Genomic DNA, 14,187 nt, shown 5'->3' with positions numbered 1-14,187 from the left:
CTTAATGTGCCAAATTAGCGAGCTAATAGGCCACATTAGGTGCAGGTGTGCAAAGTTACGCGTATTTAGGCGAGCTAATCGGCCGCCCTGTATTCTTAAGAGGTAAGATGTATTTGTTGCACAGCTGAACGATAGCGGCCCCTCGTCTCAGGGTGCGATGCGGCTGTCCTGGCGTCCAGCTAGGTGACCGGTACGAGCGAGTTCAGGTACGAAAACTAGCAGCCTCGCTGGGAATAGGGAAAAACTAAACTAGGGGCGACAAGTAGAGACTGGAACTTTTCGAGTGAAGAACTCGACGGAGCGATTCTATGCACTTTATGTCGAGTTCTTGAACGCAGACATGCCTGCGATAACGTGCATATTTCGTTCGTGGAGGTTTTTTGATTCTGGGCAGTGAATGGCTGCTATCATATTTCTGAAGAGACTTTATAATTCGAGAGCTAAATGTGCTTCACTGTAGGACTCGTAACTTTTTTCGCTTGTATTATGGAACTGGATAGACAGAGTATGAGTTACTATTCTTTACATTGTATGTATTAATTTATGAGTCATTGTGTTGAACTCTGAACTGTTTTGAGGTGGTGAACATTTCGTGTGTTATTATTCTGAAATGGACTTAGTTATCACATATCTTTCATGACTAACTAGTTGGGAGATTTTTCTACCATTCTTATCATGCTCTCAACAAAGCTTTACTGCATTTGATAACGGTATTTTTGTCTGTATTTTAACAGAATATCTTAGGGCCACTTCTTTTTTGTTTAAGACTTCTTTTCTTGAGTAAACAATATTCACCGTAGTTCTCTGTCGTCTCCATCAGAACTCTTTCATTATATTATCACTCAACTTTCGATTTAAATTTTTGTGTATTGTATAAATTCGCAATTCTAGCCAATGCATAGACTATTTCACTGCAGTAGCACAGCTATAGGCTATCATTATTTGCAGCGAATACATGTGAGGCACGAAAGCAGGAGTGCGAGGCCCGATCCTATGTGTAACCTTCCCGCAAAAATTTTGAAAGACAATATTTAAATGTTAATGGGAATCGTGCTAAGTGTAACCTCCCAGCAAATAAATTTAATGACAAAGACAATAAATGAGAAATAGCAATCTGAACCAAGTGTAAGCTGCCCATAAAAATGAGAGTCAATTCATTAAAAAATGAAATCTCAGTGATAATGAAAACGCAAATAGACCGAAATGTCGATCTTAGGCCCTAATTAAACTTAAATTCTTACCTCAGTAAAACTGCATCTGCTCTTATTTTCGCCATAGCTTGGAGGAAATGCATCGCAAAAATTCTTTGAACTTAAGTAAATTTTTTCTTTAAGGAAATGCATGGGAAATTTTCTTTCAATAAAATGTTTGTTTTGTTAAAATGCTTGGTTTGAAAACAAAATTATTATTGGGGCGATTCTTGAACAAATTAATTACAGTTAAGATACATTACATTCTCAGATGTGCGCAATGCTGCTTCATTACCTTATTTAAAAAATATACCTCGTCCTGAATCTTGACCAGAGGGCCATGTCGACGCCCGCCGACTCCTCACACAACTCCGACTGTCTCTCGCGCGCTACTGGCACTGACCGAGTGCAACTAGCAACTACATGCTCTCGCGACTCGCTACGTACAACTGAACTCTCTCGCAACTCGACCGCAACTGCACTGAACTCTCGCGCGGTCAAGCGCAGACTAGCAACGATAAATAACTCTCTGGTCAGAGATTCTGTCATGCCTCGCCATCGCTGTACTGAATACATACGCGTTTCATATGACTACATGGAGTTAGTTTTAAACAGAGCCGCGCATAGCCCAAGTAACTATATACGAAGACACAACTGGTTTGCTCGTATGGGATGCTGTTTAGTAGGGCAACTACTCAGCAGTGACCATTTGGTACAGTCGGAGTAAACATAAATATACAGGGGCCGCCACCTATAGCTTTTTGTATTATCGCGAAATAGGGGAGAGGGGTATGATACAGGATTTGGGATGGACACCATTAAAACAAAGGCGTTTTTCGTTGCGGCGGAATCTTCTCACGAAATTTCAGTCTCTTAACTTTCTCCTCCGAATGCGAAAATATTTTGTTGACGCCGACCTACATAGGGAGAAAGGATCATAATAATAAAATAAGGCAAATCAGAGGTCGCACGGAAAGATATAGGTGTTCGTCTTTTCCACGCATTGTTCGAGAGTGAAATAAAAGAGAATTATCAAATGGTTCAAATGGCTCTGAGCACTATGGGACTTAACTTCTTAGGTCATCAGTCCCCTAGAACTTAGAACTACGTAAACCTAACTAACCTAAGGACATTACACACATCCATGCCCGAGGCAGGATTCGAACCTGCGACCGTAGTGGTCGCGCGGTTCCAGACTGTAGCGCCTAGAACCGCTCGGCCACTGAGGCCGGCAGAGAATTATCGTGAAGGTGGTTCGATGACCCCTCTGCCAGGCACTTGAGTGTGATCTGCAGAGTATCCGTGTAGATGACGCTTTCTTCCAATAGTTTCGGTAAACAACGGTCGGAAAGCTTTACCGGTCGTTCAATTCTTCGGCTATTGAAATCCGTTCCTTGCTTATGAAGCCATAGGAGAGGACCTGCATGAATGCCGCGCCGTTGAAAAATCTTTTTCTTTCCAGATGTTCTTCCAGCCTTCCTAAAAGACTGCCTATACATTTCCGTCTCTGGTCGATATTAATAGCATGTCTTCCTGATCAACATTACCCTCGTCTGTGCGGTTTTGGTCGAATTGTTGGCACCATTTCACTATGGGTGGACGCGACATTGCATTTGGTTCATATACCGCTAGAATTTCACGATGAATTCGTGGGGAATTTAGATGTTTAGCCCACAAGAATCGTATTTTTCCGCGCGCTTCATCTTTGGATTACGTTTCCAGTTGCCACGCCGTTTAACTTCCACACCGTAATGCAAATGTTATCCGTAGTGCAACAGAATTGTGTCGGCTGGAAACCCGAAATATGTACTGCCTTCTGACAATTTTTTTTTTTTTTTTTGGTCTTCAGTCTTCTGACTGGTTTCATGCGGCCCGCCACGAATTTGCCTCCTGTGCCAACCTCATCATCTCAGAGCAAACTCGAGAAGAGTGGGAGTGACACAGCAAGCCATTTCAAAACGTCTCAAGGCTATGGGAATGATTCAGAAAGAAGGAAGTTGGGTCCCGTGCGAGCTGAAACCAAGAGACGTTGAACGGCGTTTGTGTGTTTGTAAATAGTTGCTTCACAGGCTTAAACGGAAGGGATTTCTGCATTGCATTGTGATTAGTGACGAAAAATTGGTTCATTGCGATAACCCTAAACGTAAAAAATCATGGGGATACCCCGGCCATGCTTCCACGTCGACGGCCAAACCGAATATTCATGGCTCCAAGATCATGCTCTGCATTTGGTGAGACCAGCTCGGCGTCGTGTACTATGAGGTGTTAAAGCCAAGTGAAACAATCACAGGTTCTCGTTATCGAACGCGATGAGTGTGTTTGAGCAGAGCATTAAAAGACAAACGGCCGCAATACAGCGAGAAGCACGGTAAAGTGATTTTGCAGCACGACAACGCTCGACCCCACGTTGCAAAAGAGGTCCAGACGTACTTGGAAACGTCAAAATGGGAAGTCTTACCCCATTCGCCGTATTCTCCAGACATTGTTCCCTCTGACTATCACCTGCTTAGATCAATGGCGCTTGGCCTGACTGACCAACACTTCCGATCTCATGAAGAAGTCACAAATTGGATCGATTCGTGGATCGTTTCAAAAGATGAACAATTTCTTCGACGCGGGATTCGTACACTGCCCGAAAGATGGGATACAGTAGTGTCCACCGATGGAAAATACTTTGAATGACACATGTGTAACCAATTTGTTTCATTAAAGCATCAAATGTTGGGGAAAAACGGCGGAAGCAAAGTTGTACACCTTGTATGTTACTGCGTTTGTATAACTATGCTATTTTCTGCATGTTTTAGGTTAAAAAAACCATTGATGATGGTGATATTTGTCGCCGAAACTAGTTTGGGAAGTAAATCAGAAAACAATTAACAAGGTGTTTTGCATCAAGGCGGACTCCATTCTGATATTGTTGTTTTTCTATGCAAAAACGGACCAAATGGAAGAGTACCAAGATAAAGTTATTGTAATTCACGCAGCAAGGCGTTGGCTCCGACGTCAACCAGTAGAGTGGTACCAGGCGGGCACACAGGCCCTCCCAGTAAGCTGGCGTAAGGAACGGAGATTATGTTGAAAAATAAGGTTTCACAGCCAAAATAGTGGGGAATAATACAGCGTATTGGAATCCTGAATAAAACCAACCTGCTTTCAGAAACAAAACGTGTTGCATTAGTTGTTGAACGGTCCTCGTTCTTCCTCATCATCTGAGTGTCCTGGAATAAATTCCAAATCTTTCCGTATTACCTGATGAAGACGTTGATTAAGATCCCTCCTGATCATTAGGGTATGTGCAGTGTCCTTGCTTCAATTCTAAATCTTTTTATAGTATATGATGGAAATGATGATGAAGATCTATCCTAATCATCAGAGTGTGTGGCAGTGTCCTAGGTTAAAGTCCAAACTTCTCCTTGGTATCTGGTGGAAATACTCATGAGAACCTGTCCTAATCATCAGAGTGTACACTACTGGCCGTGAAAATTGCTACACTCCGAAGATGACGAGCTACAGACGCGAAATTTAACCGACAAGAAGAAGATGCTGCGATATGCATATGAGTAACTTTTAAGAGCCTTCACACAGGGTTGACGCCGGTGGCGACACCTACAACGTGCTGACATGAGGAAAGTTTCCAACCGATTTCTCATACACAAACAGCAGTTGACCAGCGTTGCCTGGTGATACGTTGTTGTGATGCCTCGTGTAAGGAGGAGAAATGCGTACCATCACGTTTCCGACTTTGATAAAGATCGGATTGTAGCCTATCGCGATTGCGGTTTATCGTATCGCCGTTGGTCGCGCTGGTCGAGATCCAATGACTGTTAGCAGAATATGGAATCGGTGGGTTCAGGAGGGTAATACGGAACGCCGTGCTGGATCCCAACGGCCTCGTATCACTAGCAGTCGAGATCACAGGCATCGCATCTGCATAGCTGTAACGGATCGTGTAGCCACGTCTCGATCCCTGAGTCATCAGATGGGGACGTTTGCAAGACAACAACCATCTGCATGAACATTTCGACGACGTTTGCAGCAGCATGGACTATCGGCTCGGAGACCATGGTTGCGGTTAGCCTTGACGCTGCATCACAGACAGGAGCGCCAACAATGGTGTACTCGACGACGAACCCGGGTGCACGAATGGCAAAACGTCATTTTTTCGGATGAATCCAGGTTCTGTTTACAGCATCATGATGGTCGCATCCGTGTTTGGCGACATCGCGGTGAACGCGCATTGGAAGCGTGTATTCGTCATCGGCATACAGGCGTATCAACCGCCGTGATGGTATGGGGTGCCATTGGTTACACGTCTCGGTCACCTCTTGTTCGCATTGCCGGCTCTTTGAACAGTGGACGTTACATTTCAGATGTGTTACGACCCGTGGCTCTACCCTCCATTCGATCCCTGCGAAACCCTACATTTCTGCAGGATAATGCTCGACCGCATGTTGCAGGTCCTGTACGGGCCTTTCTAGATACAGAAAATGTTCGACTGCTGCCCTGGCCAGCACAGTCTCCAGATCTCTTACCAATTGAAAACATCTGGTCAATGGTGGCCTAGCAACTGGCTCGTCACAATACGCCAGTCACTACTCTTGATGAACTGTGGTATCGTGTTGAAGCTGCATGGGCAGCTTGTAAGTAGGCTGTTTAGGTTTTCTTATTGCTAACGCCACGTAGCGCTCTGTATGAAAATCACTGGCTGTGCTGTGTGCAGTCTGTGGCTGGCTTGCATTGTTTTCTGCCATTGTAGTGTTGGGAAGCTGGATGTTAACAGCGCGTAGCGTTGCGCAGTGGGAGGTGAGCCGCCAGCAGTGGTGGATGTGGGGAAGTGAGATGGCGGATTTTTGAGAGCGGATGATCTGGACGTGTGTCCATCAGAAACAGTACATTTGTAAGAATGGATGTCATGAACTGCTATATATATTATGACTTTTGACCAGTTTTAAGGTAAATACATTGTTTGTTCTCTATTAAAATCTTTCATTTGCTAACTATGTCTTATCAGTAGTTAGTGCCTTCAGTAGTTTGAATCTTTTATTTAGCTGCAGTATTGGCGCTCGCTGTATTGCAGTAGTTTGAGTAACAAAGATTTTTGTGAGGTAAGTGATTTGTGAAACGTATAGGTTTAGTCAGGGTCATTCTCTTGTAGGGATTATTGAAAGTCAGGTTGCGTTGCGCTAAAAAATATTGTGTGTCAGTTTAAGCACAGTCATTTATAATTTTTCTAAGGGGACGTTTCAAGCTGTACCTGTACACGCCATCTTAGCTCTGTTTGACTCAATGCCCAGGCGTATCAAGACCGTTATTACAGCCTGAGGTGGTTGTTCTGGGTACTGATTTCTCAGGATCTATGCACCCAAATTGCGTGAAAATGTAATCAAATGTCAGTTCTAGTGTAACATATTTGTCCAATGAATACCCGTTTATCATCTGCATTTCTTCTTGGTGTAGCAATTTTAATGGCCAGTAGTGTATACGAGTGACCTGTGTTAAATTCCAAACCTTTCCGCGGACATGTTGATGAGAAACGGTCTTCATCATCAGAATGTGTGTCAGTGTCCTGGATTAAAACCAAACCTCTCCATAGCACCTCACTCACATGCTGATGAAGAAATGTCCGCCAGATGGAGACATTCCAAACTTTCCCTACCTTCCATCTTCAAAAATACAACAATAAACACTACTTTAAGCAAATATTCATTACAGTCACCCAGTGTCACAGTTTGACATATGACATATTTTCCGTAGCTCGGAGAAAGCCAATGAAATCTGCCTGTGGTAGTGTCTTGGTTAAAGAGGGAGATGTCGGGCATCTACAACTTCACCACGTTTGGCAATGAGTAGTAGGTTTCAGTCAAATAGATTAACGGTTGTACATGCAAGTGGAAGTTTGCAGTTTTCCCATTCCCTATTCACTGCCACAGACTCTCACTCTATACCCATCGGAGATCCAGCCTACACTCGCGATCTGTTCGGCTGTTATGTATAGATGCTAGTACGTCAGCGTCTGTTTATACAGAAAGCTGGACAGAACGATTCCAGCAAGGAAGCATTGCATTTACACTACAGCGAAACCCCGAAACTCTCTTCTCTGGAACAGTCAACCGGACTGACGCAACAGTTCCCCCTCTCCTCGACACGACCTCGTCTGCGTGAGGCAGACTAGGGAAGGGCCGCGAGTCCTTGATACGAGCTCGGCGGGTCGCGCCTTGCCCCTACGCCCGCGAGCTGACACTGCTGTGAGCACGTGGCCGCTATTTGCCTTCCGGAAGGACAAAGACCTCCGCGTACATGCGCTGAAGATAAGCGCACTTTGAAATTCTGATCATTCTTCAGTGGACGAAGCAAGCTAGGTGGCGCAGTGGTTAGTACACTGGACTCGCTTTTGGGAGGACGACGGTTCAAACCCACGTCTGACCATCCAGATTTAGATTTTCATGATTTCCGTACATCGCTCCAGGTAAAAACCGGGATGGTTCCTTTGAAAGCGCACGGCCGATTTCCTTCCTCATCTTTGATAGAATTCGACTTGTGCTCCGTCTCTAATGACCTCGATGTCGATGAGACGTTAAAGCCTATCAGGATGTCAAATTAAACACCTTTCAGCCGTCTAGTTTCCAACCTTATTGTATTTGGCTACCAGTTTCTGCGATTTACTACGTCATCTTCAGGCCCCTGACCGATGTGTATGAAGATTCCACCTCGTTTCTGATCGAAATAGAGCCAGAAATACTCTGGTTGCTCTAGCGCTCACTTCAACCATCATCTGCCGACAGCACATATCTACTAATACCAGTATTGCTGGTCCCTGTTTTGATCAGAACCGAGGTTGAATCTTCCTATACGTCGTTCAGGGGCCTGAAGATGGGTGGTAAATCGCCGAAACTGGTAGCCAAATAAAGTAAGTTTCGAAACTAGACGGCTGAAAGGTGCTTAATTTGACAACCTGTATCGCACAGCCGAGTCCCGCAACCATCTCTGAAAAGATGGGCACACAGATACTTAAACACAATCTTCCTTCTTTGCTTTCCTTCCTTCAGTGGACGTACGCGGCACGTCTGTCTGTGACATATTTCTTGGACGCAATTTCGTAAAACAGTTCGCAGAGTACTCGACTATATCTTGTTACATCATTTGGAGGCTGTAACATAACTAAAGTCGCAGTTTATTCAACAAGGTCCCGTACCTACTATGACTCAGACCAAGATATCTCATTTTCGAGATCGTTATCTGTAAGTCATTGCTGAAGTGCGTAATGATTCGTAAGCTTTCCGTAACTTCCTGAGATAATTTTTGTTTGAAAAGAAACTTAACCCGGTCAACGGTGGTTGTGGGAAAGTCTGTAATTTTACGCGGGTCCACTACTCCCTGGGACTAAGCGTTTCTGCGGGTGGCTGCGTTTTTAATTACTGTTTATTGAACAAAGCACAGGGCATTTCCCGGATTAGTTTCTACTTTCTAGGCAGTACGGATTTACATTTTTGCAGTACGCTGGAGGTATCTCATCTTTGGACGGAGTTTCTGCGTTTTATATTTTGTCTTAGTTTCTCTGTAGGCGAAAACAAAGAACCTATGTATTCATACCGAATGCTAAGTAGTTCAGCATGATGTCAGGCGGATGGCAGACTAGGGGCTCTTTGTTAGTTACGTGAAAGAGGGAGGGTCAGAGGAAACGTAGCACACTGTCTTGCAGGATTAGATTCCAGAGAACATAAAAGTAATGGGTAAAAACTGCCTACTTTAGACGTCTAAATATCTCGAAAAGGATGTATCATACGAAAAAAAAGTTTTCTAAGTGAAAAATTAATATTAGTGCAGGGGACATCGGTCTGTGCTAGAACTGGCCACCTGCTAACCACCCCTCCTGCGTGGGCGGGACCAACTTTGTATTTTCAATTGGGAACCCCCATTTTTATTGCATATTCGCATTCTACGCCAAAAAATACGTACGATTTACTCAAACCGTTGATTTCAATTCGTCGTTGGCGGCTCTGTAATTGACAAATATCAAATGTGCATGTTTTTGCAATTAAGAACCGAAGCATTTGATCCTACATGTGATTTACGCTGTAAATGTAAACCTTAGAGTTCTCTTGGTTGACACTGATGATCAAACGTTACTTGAGTGCTGTAAATGTGATTGTCCAGTACAAAGAATATGGCTAGGTACTGAAATTTCTGGCAAATAAGCTACTTGTATGATAGAGTAATTTTCTCTTTCCTGCGTGGTTGATTGTGGTGAGTCCCCGAACCATCGGCATGATTGATTTAGAAGGAAATCGGCCATGTCCTGTCAAAGGAACCCGCTCTCGAAACCCGCCATTAGGGTGACTGATTTAGGTGTGTATTTACATCCGACGGTCATAACTTCCGTGCTTTCCGCTACGCGGTTACCAGCGGAATAAACACCAGAACCATGGTAATAAGGTAATATGTACATGAAGTGATAGTGGCAGGCGCACCTGCCATGGATACTAATCGAAACCAAGCACACCAATGATGAGAGGCGAGAGGACTCACCGAAATGAAGTACCACAGTGATGAGAGGCAAGGCAACTCACCTGTATCAGGTATTCCGATGGGAACAGAAAACTACTACATCCACGTCGTTGTTTCTGTATCACACTGAACGTAGTTTCTATCCAGACACTGAAACGGCTAATCATATTGTACCGTATTATCAAATTTCGGACACTAAAGTAAATTTCGAACATAAATAACAACTGACAGAACTCAAAGGTTTACATTTACGTCGTGAATGAGATGTAGAATCAACAAATGCGTCGGTTCTTGGCTGCAAAAACGGGCACGTTTGGGATTTGTCGATTACAGCACCATCTACCACGTATCTACCGTACGTATTTTTTAGCGTAGAATCCGAATATGCAATAAAATGAGGGGCTTGGGGGGGGGGGAGGGAGTTGTTACTTGAAGATACAAAGTTGACCCAGACCACGCAGGAGGGGTGGTTAGGAGGTGGCCAATTGTAGGACAGACAGATACCCTCTTTATTAATATTTACTTTTCATCTAGAACATTTTCTTCGTACGATATGTCTTTTTCGAGAAGTTTAACTGTCTCAGGTTAAAACAAACACCTGTATGGCTTGGTTCAAATGGCTCTGAGCACTATGGGACTCAAAAAAATGGTTCAAATGGCTCTGAGCACTATGGGACTCAACTGCTGAGGTCATTAGTCCCCTAGAACTTAGAACTAGTTAAACCTAACTAACCTAAGGACATCACAAACATCCATGCCCGAGGCACGATTCGAACCTGCGACCGTACCGGTCTTGCGGTTCCAGACTGCAGCGCCTTTAACCGCACGGCCACTGCGGCCGGCTATGGGACTCAACTTCTGAGGTCATTAGTCCCCTAGAACTTAGAACCAGTTAAACCTAACTAACCTAAGAACATCACACACATCCATGCCCGAGGCACGATTCGAACCTGCGACCGTAGCGATCTCGCGGTTCCAGACTGCAGCGCCTAGAACCGCACGGCCACTTCGGCCGGCTAACACCTGTATAATGTAATTAGCTGAGAGAATACAGTTTGTACGACACTTGCACGAATTTTTTTCAATCAGAAACTTAGTGTTTAGATACACACGCATATCAGTAAGTGGATCGAAACAGCATATCCAGACACTCTGGGATGATGATGGCATTGAAACAGAGGATGACACGCGTAAAGCTGAAATACTAAACACCTTTTTTCAAAGTTGTTTCACAGAGGAAGACAGCACTGCAGTTCCTTCTCTAAGTCACCGCACGAACGAAAAAATGGCTGACATCGAAATAGGTGTCCAGGGAATAGAAAAGCAACTGAAATCACTCAACAGAGGAAAGTCCACTGGACCTGACGGAATACCAATTCGATTCGACACGGAGTACGCGAAAGAACTTGCCCCCCTTCTAACAGCCGTGTACCGCAAGTCTCTAGAGGAACGGAAGGTTCCAAATGATTGGAAAGGAGCACAGGTAGTCCCAGTTTTCAAGAAGGGTCGTCGAGCAGATGCGCAAAACTGTAGGTCTATATCTCTGACATCGATCTGTTGTAGAATTTTAGAACATCATTTTTGCTTGCGTATCATGTCATTTCTGGAAGCCCAGAATCTACTCTGTGGAATCAACATGGATTCCGGAAACAGCGATCGTGTGAGACCCAACTCGCTTTATTTGTTCATGAGACCCAGAAAATATTAGATACAGGCTCCCAGGTAGATGCCATTTTCCTCGAGTTCCGGAAGGCGTTCGATAGAGTTCCCCTCTGTCGCCTGATAAACAAAGTAAGAGCCTACGGAATATCAGACCAGCTGTGTGGCTGGATTGAAGAGTTTTTAGCAAGCGGAACACAGCATGTTGTTCTCAATGGAGAGACGTCTACAGACGTTAAAGTAACCTCTGGCGTGCCACAGGGGAGTGTTATGGGACCATTGCTTTTCACAATATATATAAATGACCCAGTAGATAGTGTCGGAAGTTCCATGCGGTTTTTCGCGGATGATGCTGTAGTATACAGAGAAGTTGCAGCATTAGAAAATTGCAGCGAAATGCAGGAAGATCTGCAGCGGATAGGCACTTGGTGCAGGGAGTGGTAACTGACCCTTAACATAGACAAATGTAATGTATTGCGAATACATAGAAAGAAGAATCCTTTATTGCATGATTATATGATAGCGGAACAAACACTGGTAGCAGTTACTTCTGTAAAATATCTGGGAGTATGCGTACGGAACGATTTTAAGTGGAATGATCATATAAAATTAATTGTTAGTAAGGCGGGTGCCAGGTTGAGATTCATTGGGAGAGTCCTTAGAAAATGTAGTCCATCAACAAAGGAGGTGGCTTACAAAACACTCGTTCGACCTATACTTGAGTATTGCTCATCAGTGTGGGATCCGTACCAGGTCAGGTTGACAGAGGAGGTAGAGAAGATCCAAAGAAGAGGGGCGCGTTTCGACACAGGGTTATTTGGTAAGCGTGATAGCGTTACGGAGATGTTTTGCAAACTCAAATGGCAGACTCTGCAAGAGAGGCGTTCTGCATCGCGGTGTAGCTTGCTGTCCAGGTTTCGAGAGGGTACGTTTTTGGATGAGGTATCGAACATATTGCTTCCTCCTACTTATACCTCCCGAGGAGATCACGAATGTAAAATTAGAGAGATTCGAGCGCGCATGGAGGCTTTCCGGCAGTCGTTCTGCCCGCGAACCATACGCGACTGGAACAGGAAGAGAGGTAATGACAGTGGCACATTGTAACCTCCCCGCAAAAATTTTAAATGCCAATAATAGTGAAATTGTAACCTCCCAGCAAGAATATGAAAGTCAATGTTAAGTGAAATGTTGTCTTCCGACAAAACTGAATAATAAAAATGAGCCAAGCGTAACCTCCTTGCAAAATTAAAGAATAATAATGGCCCAAATGTAAACTCCCCACAAAATTAACGTTAAGATGATTGATCATTAAACCCACAATAATATTACTTAAATAATGATCTATGAACTGAACGTAACATCTCAACAGCAATAATTAAACCTGATAAATCTTATAAGGGCAGAAGCGCTGACCTTCGGCCCTGTGAAATAATTAAACCTGAACACAAAAACCAAAATTCTTACCTCAGTAAACTGCATCTATATCTGCTCTTATTTTTCGGCACAGCTCCGTGCAATGCTGGCGTATATTTAATTTTGCTTCTTGGAGGAAATGCATAGGAAATATTCTTTAAATTGAAATGAATGCTTTTTCTTCAAAAGGGTGGAAAAATTCTTTAAATTAAAATGATTACTTTTCTTTAAAAGATTTACTTTATAAAAAATTATTATTGGGGCATTTCTTGAACAAATTAATTACAGTTACCATACATTATTAGCTGAGCGCAATGCTGCTTCATTACCTTCTATAATAATATACATATTGTCCACCACATTCCTGACCAGACTCGTGGGCAGAGCACACCGCGGACGCATGCCGACTCACCACACACAACTGTATCCGACTTCTACTACAGACAGAGTGCAACTCGCAACTGTTCCTGCCGACTCGCTACACACAACTGTACCAGACTGCTACTACTCTCCAACTGAGTACTCTCTCTGCCCTCTCGCCACACACTACTACCGACTGACTACTACTCTCCAACTGTATCCAACTCGCAACTGTTCCTGCCGACTCGCTACACGCAACTGAACTCTCGCGCAGTCAAGCGCAGACTAGCAACGATAAACAACACTCTGGTCAGAGATTCTGTCATGCCTCGCCATCGCTGGTACTGAATACATACGCGTTTCAACATAAAGTGCCCTCCGCCACACACCGTTGGGTGGCTTGCGGAGTATAAATGTAAATGTAGATCAAGGACGTAACGTCTAAATATATGGGAAGGAACGTAACGTTTATATACATGCGAATATCAAGAACGTAATGCTTAGATATATGAGAATACTATCTGTATTCTCGTTTTAGTAGTTTTTGATATTGGTTCGTAAACAGTAAAAATAAATGACCAACTGAAGGCACAGTCCTGCTAGCAACTATCTAACCCAGAGTCATCTGGTAAGTGTAAGTGACGAATAGCTGTTGACATGCAACTAGACAAATTCCATTACACGTTACAGCTTTCTTCAAACTGATACTGAACTGATACGTCTGTGTGCCTGGGCAGGATGCGAATCAGTTTGCCAAGATACTAATGTTTTTCTGTTGGAGAGGAAGAGGGGGGGAGCGGCTGGTTGGTGAAACAGTATTTATTTCTTACTCGTTCTGACGCGCCTCCTACACAGCTACGAAAACATAGTAAAGGAGCAATGGATACTGTGACATTGACACTTGTTTATACTGATGCTATTTGTATAAATATGAATACGTCTCACGTTACTCAAAGTTGAATACACACAATGTGAAAAATGAGGAGATCTCGTTTGACTTATACAGCTACTTTATGACTGAAAAATTATCTTTTAATCAATTCCTGACTTTGCACTGAAT

General features: G+C 43.7%; 1 long non-coding RNA gene across 3 annotated transcripts in view; it reads right to left on the bottom strand.

Moving 5' to 3' along the window:
• Positions 1-1,653, bottom strand: part of LOC126234654 (uncharacterized) — a 42,053-nt gene extending 40,400 nt beyond the window's left edge. For all 3 annotated transcript variants that reach the window (XR_007544758.1, XR_007544759.1, XR_007544760.1), the window contains exon 1: positions 1,486-1,653. This is a non-coding gene — a long non-coding RNA (uncharacterized LOC126234654). The remainder of the gene's footprint in view (positions 1-1,485) is intronic.
• Positions 1,654-14,187: the final 12,534 nt, after the last annotated feature.

This window comes from Schistocerca nitens, chromosome 2, assembly GCF_023898315.1.
Source record: "Schistocerca nitens isolate TAMUIC-IGC-003100 chromosome 2, iqSchNite1.1, whole genome shotgun sequence".
Lineage (NCBI taxonomy): Eukaryota > Metazoa > Arthropoda > Insecta > Orthoptera > Acrididae > Schistocerca > Schistocerca nitens.
Note: the sequence above shows the minus strand (reverse complement) of the source record. Positions and strands in the feature narration are given on the sequence as shown.